At 51.0% G+C, this 6,000-nt stretch overlaps 1 protein-coding gene across 1 annotated transcript in view; it reads right to left on the bottom strand.

Annotated features, from left to right (window-relative positions):
* The window catches only part of LMF1 (lipase maturation factor 1), a 200,425-nt gene that overhangs the window by 91,921 nt on the left and 102,504 nt on the right, over positions 1 to 6,000 (bottom strand). The gene's annotated exons all lie outside the window — the stretch shown is intronic.

The raw sequence follows: 6,000 nt of genomic DNA, 5'->3' as shown, positions 1-6,000 counted from the left end.
CCCCCCCCCCCCCCCCAGCCACACTCCAGCTCAAACCGAGCGAAACCAGCATCCGGCACCGGCAGCCTTTCTGCTCTGGGAACGTTTCCCAGCTTTAATTGCACCGTCGGTTTATTACGCTTATAAATGTTGTCGCAAGTGGTTTCCCTCCTTACCTTACCTGTCCTGCCACCGGACAGCTCTGATCGCACACCGCACCCCGAGGAGCCCTCAGGAAGATGCTCCTGGAAGGAAACCTCGATCATAGATTCCCATGAGCTTACTACACGTGACAAATTACCTTGTACCCTAAATCAGGACAAACAACTTCTGCGTGCTCCGCGATGCCCGTACCACTGCCCGTACGCCAGCTCTGCTCCCCGCGGCACTTGCTCTAACGAACCCCGAGAGCCGCCCCTGCGCTCCCCTCCTGCCCACGGAGCATCCTGCGCCACATACGGGTCCCAGTGCTGCCCCTCGTCCCCTTTCTGTGCCGCTCTCGGGACGCGGGAAGCCAGTCCCCAACACTGAGCAAATTCAACACGCTTTGCCCCAAAATAGCATGACTTCGGCTGACAATAAAGAATGACCTTACGGGCGTGCCAACAAAGTTTCCGAAAATAATCCTTTCATGGGTTTTATGTGACAGCAGCTGTAAGCATTTCAAAGCACCAGCATTAACTGGGGGGGGGGGGTTTCCCCCCCGGCTCCTTTTCAGCTTGGCAATACTACAATTAACCAATAGGTTTAATTTCTTGAGTAAAAGCTGCATTACGCAGCTACAGCTTTTATTGTTTTCCACATTTGATTTACTATAGCGCCTATAGGGCTGAAACAAAGACAGGACCATGCCCCAAAGAGTTTACACTCTTAATTAGTCTTGATGAAGGTAGCAGTCCCTATAGCTCCAGCCCCAATGACTGCTGTTTCTCTTACATGGACACATCCAAAAGGCAGTGGAGTCTATAAGAGTCTCATCCACTTCTGCAGGCTGAGTCAGGGTCTGGAGACCTCCTGGATATTGCTGTTCCCGGGACACGCCAGTGGCAGAAGCCCTGGGAGGGACCAGGCTTGGGAAGGATGCCGGTGCTGCAGATGTGCCGTGCTGTCTTGCTGGCAGGGACCACGCCAGGGTAGCAGAGGCACGCCGGACACCGCAGCCAGCGTGTGCTTCCTGCAGCAGAGCCAATTGCAATTAATTCCCTGAGTCAAACACACCACGGCACCACAAGTGCCTCCGTACAGCACCACTGCACCCACCCGGGGCTCCTGCCGCTACGGGAGGGTTGGGAAAGGGAGACGGTGTTGCACGTTTGATGCAAAATCAAGTGGGGTGGGAAGACACATGTGTTAGGGGGAGCCTGTTTTGTTACCTCTGTGCAGCACAGCGAAGCCGAGTTTGCAGACCTGTGAGATGTTTCCGATGATCTTTCAAGTGTGCAGCATTGTACTGGAGGTAGAAGACAAGGAACAACCTGGAGAATCTACCTGAGTGGCGAGCATCACCCCAGGGAGAAGGGAAAGGGATCTCGCAAACTTGTCGTAACTCAGGCTTCACGTGGCGATCCGTCAACCCTACGGCCTTCTCTTACCCAAAAGCTGTCTACGCTTCTCCTTTCTCCAGAAGCCGCAGCGATGCACACCTCTCCTCCGGCGGCACAGCCATTTCATTCAGCACGTTTTAAACGGCACTCGCTGCATCTCCCCAACGCGCCCCATCTCCCTGCTCTGGGACCTCACAGTGCATCGCTTTTAAACAAACAAGGATGGAATTAACCCAAATGTATCACCATGCCCTGTAGCTCCAGCTTTGTGTGTGCGTGTGTGTATTAAAAGAAAATAAACAAAACTAAATTGGAAATCCTGGAAACGGATTACTTATTTATTTGCACTGCAAGCGAAGGCAGAGGCATCTACTGCCTTAAAGCCTCTACGAACTGAAGCAACTGTTTAAGCAGAACAAATTTGGGATGTTTAAGGAACTTCTAACAGAAATAAACAGTGCGGGTCCAAAGCGGAGTGAAAATATTGAGCGATCACCAAAATCTGTCAAATCAAACGTAAGAAGTGAAAGGTCTTCAAGATAGCGACTGCACATTCTCAAGGTTGCTTGGGCTGCCCTTCAGCCCGGCAGATTATTTACCTTTCCAGCCAAATCCATCATCCCCCTGACATTCCCAGCAAACACAAACAAGGAAACTCAGCTTTGTTGCTGAGTTTTAGGGAGAGCAATAACAAACCTGTCTCGATTCAGGCGGAGATGGATAAGTCTGCGCTTTACCTGCTCCGCTCCGGCACCGGGAAGCCCTCTGCACGTGACACTTTCTAAACAGCTCCGGAAAACGGGAATCAAGACACAAGGATCAAACCCTCTGTTAGCCTCCGGTCGCACCTGACATAACACAGCCTTTCCTTGTCCCCAGGACAGTAAATACCCTTTGATCACAGCAGTCACCCCAGCGGGACAGACACCTGCCAGAGCCCGGGGCCTCGGCGCCCCAGCGAGCAGGGGGAGATGCGGGATGGGACCGCTGGCAAACGCTCTGGGCTCTCCAGTTCCCCGGGGGTTTTCTGGGAGAGGATGACACAGAAAAGGCAGAAAAAGCAGTTATTTACTTCATGGCCCTTTGCTCGGTGCGGCCGAGCACACCCCTCTGCCCCATCCCAGGCAGAAGAGGTATGGCACTAACATTGCCTTCCTGTTTAAACTGTGGAACACCAACTAAATTGGGATTAACCCGTGCTACGAGTAAGCACAAGCCTGGTAATAACTTTATTTGCTTGGTTTCCAGGCAAGGAAGATGAGGACAAGGGGTTCAGCTGTCTACAGCCCCAGGGCACCTGCACCTTGGATGACCACGACGGTCCCAGGCATGCACAGCTTCCACGGCTTTGGGGGGTCCTTGGTTCCCTCTGTGCCCACCGCTGGCACCACCAGTCCCTCAGCACCACCGAACTCTTCGGTGACCACAGGGGAGGTCCTGGCGGGATGGCAGACATGAAGGCAACAAGGAAAAAGCCAGAGCACCCCTTATTTCTAAAGGCGCAGACCAGAGAAGCTCTAAAATACACCTCGTGGTGCTTAAAGAAGTCATAAACCCAAAGGGCACGTGTATTTTTAATTTAATAACTAGCCTCGTGGGTACAAACAAGGTGGAAAAGGCAAGGGAGGTCTTCAGCTGCTTTTCCTTACAAACAAGTCTGGAAGGCTCAAAACATCCCCCCACCCCATGCTGTTGACAAAATATAATTAATATTTATTTGCGCGTGCGTGCACAGAGCTCAGAGGAAGAGCAGAGGGTTCGGGGGGAGCAGCGGGCAGAGCACCCGAGAGCAGGCTGTCCATCAGCCCCACGCGGAGCGACAGACACTGTCCTGCAAACACCACCCACGCTCCCGGCAGGGAGAGGAATCTCCTGGCACGGACACACATGCCACTGAGGCTGGTCCCCAACCCACATGGATGGAGAAGGCCAACACCTTAAAGAAAACTGAGAACAAGCTCTTGGCTTGAAGGAGAGAAACACTCAGCGCCCTCCGGGGATTCTGCTCGTTTGGGAGGGAGATGCCCAGGTACAACAATGACAGCCAGTGGTCAGGAACCCTAACTGAGATTAATATCCCAGGAATGTTGGGCAATGCTCATGTTTCATGTGGAAAAATCACTCAAAGCAGCTTGAACAGTTCAGAAGCACTCACGTTCTCTCCAAATGATGTAAAAAATCCAAGTTTTTAAGCAAGAGAACAATCCCGTTGCCCTGTCCTTCAGTTGTCTGTCTGACAACAAAACCGGGAAATACTTCAGTGATTAAAGTAATGAATTCCTCTTCTAATACACGGGATAATCAAGGTGTAAGGGAGATGCATTCACAGCCAGGAAGGCACACGCTCCTCTGCCTGCTCCCCAAAAGCAGGACCGAGCCCGAGGAGCACGCTCCTGCCCCGGCCTCGTGGACATCATGGGTCTGACACCAAGTCCTGGTGCCTCCCTCGCACGTGCGATCCTTCACCTCGTGCTAAAACAATCAAACGATATCACTACAACACATGGAGACTGCTGCCCACTGGATTGATGGGCATATTCTTAATTTGGCCTGTCCGTGTGTCTCGCGTTGTCCACCTGCTCATCGCTGACTCCACCAACCCTTTGTGCCCCATCTGAACAGAAATGGGCGGAACAGCATCCGAACTCCACGCCGGGGCTCCGCGGCTCTTCTCCGCACGAGGAATCTCAAGAAATAATATCCTCCTGCCGCAGATCTGAAACTCTCCCCGGCGAAGCCGTGGGACCACCTAGGGTCTGCTCCCGCCGCCAAGCCGGGCACGGCGGAGGGTTTGCTGCGGCTTTTAGCTGCGGCCAAGAAAGAAACCCACACCGCAGCGCCCGAGGAGAGGAAGGAAAGAGAGAGAAGGGAGGAAAGGCGAGTTACGGATTTCACACCTGGAATATGTTTAGGAAATGTAGTTAAACCAACTCTTGATCCCCGTTACTAAACCGATACAGTAGTTTGAAAATCTTGCCTCGCTTGCTCTGCGCTCTCCTCTCACAGCAGTTTTTCCAGGCAAAGCAGCGATGAAGCGCAGCAGCACGAGCGTGGTCCGGGAGTGCCAAAGCAGCCGGGACGGATCCTGCCCAGGCGCTGGCGAAGAGGCAGCTCCAGCAAGGCCACCTCAGCCCTTCCCTCCCCTCCACTCGGGAAAAGCCCCGGAGATCTCCCTGGGAAAGTGGGGATGAGGCAGCTGCAGCGCAGGGAAAACCGCACAGCAAGGAAACGGGGCAGAGGGTGAAAAATAAAAGGAGAACAAGGAAAGAGAGAGATATAACACATACGTGTAAATTCAGAACTGCTGCAAAGCAAGCCAAAGGAGGAGGGGAAAAGTTAAGCGTAGGGCTGTGAGTTATTAATTGAAAAGAGAGGAATTTATAAATAAAAATAACATGGGGAAATACAGATTTTACTAGTTTAAGGGTATTTTTTTAGCTTTACATGGATAAAGTTTAAAAATGCAAGAACAGCGTGGCGGAGCAAGCCGATACAGCAAGACGAGGGCGCAAGAGTTAAAGCATCAGAGAGCAGAAACTGAGCTCTGGGTGCCAGGCACGGGGACAAGGAGAAGATGGGGAAACGGGTGCCTGGTGACCAGAGGAGAAAGGATCCTATTTTCCTTCCAACACCCCTAAAAATAGAAATCAAACCGCAAGCGAAGGGCTGCAGAAAGCCATTTCCCCACAACTCCGGCGAATTTAGTAGCACCGCTGCTGGTTTATACTGATGGAAGAGGAGGAACAGCTGGGAGAAATGGGAGCAAACGCACGGGCTCTTTTTCAGGAATAATAGCACACGGGGACGAGGGTGCAAAGGAAGCAGCTCACAGGTTATCTATGAATCAGTGCAATGGCTATTCCTGTCCCTACGCGTGCTCTCAGCTCCTGCGTTTCTGGGTGAGGACACCAGGAGCAGGTCTGGGCTTCGCAGGGGGAGCAGCCCACACTCCCAGCACGCCAATACAGGGTTGTGGAAAGCAGAATACACTAAAAAAAAAAAAAATATCAAAAAAAAGCAAAACTCTCTATCCCCCCCACCTTGTAAACTTTACAGACAGAAAGAGGAACTGGAAGCGACCAATTCGTGTTAGATTCTGGGGTTTAAAATCCTCCGGGACATAAACCCAGCCCCACCTCTCTCTCTTTAAAGCCACATGTAATCTTTAAGCAGGTAAGAAAATAAGAGTTCAATTAGAGCTACTGTAACTCCACAATTGTTTAGACATAATTGTCTAAATAAAATAAAGGGCTTAATTAGCAGTATCATCAAAATGAAAGGCATGTTTGAATAAACATGCTGCTGCTTCAGTCAAAAGCAATTAACGTTTCACTTGATAAGAGCAATCTCGGCTGGATGCAGATGTTTTTAATAATGCAAATATTTTTCCTACTTATAATAATTAAAACCACTTTTTTTTTTTTTCTTTTTGCAAAATTCTGCAAAGACTGGTGCTGAGAATAATCAATATCTCACA

Source organism: Charadrius vociferus, unplaced genomic scaffold (assembly GCF_000708025.1).
Source record: "Charadrius vociferus isolate BGI_N301 unplaced genomic scaffold, ASM70802v2 scaffold27, whole genome shotgun sequence".
Classification (NCBI taxonomy): domain Eukaryota; kingdom Metazoa; phylum Chordata; class Aves; order Charadriiformes; family Charadriidae; genus Charadrius; species Charadrius vociferus.
Note: the sequence above shows the minus strand (reverse complement) of the source record. Positions and strands in the feature narration are given on the sequence as shown.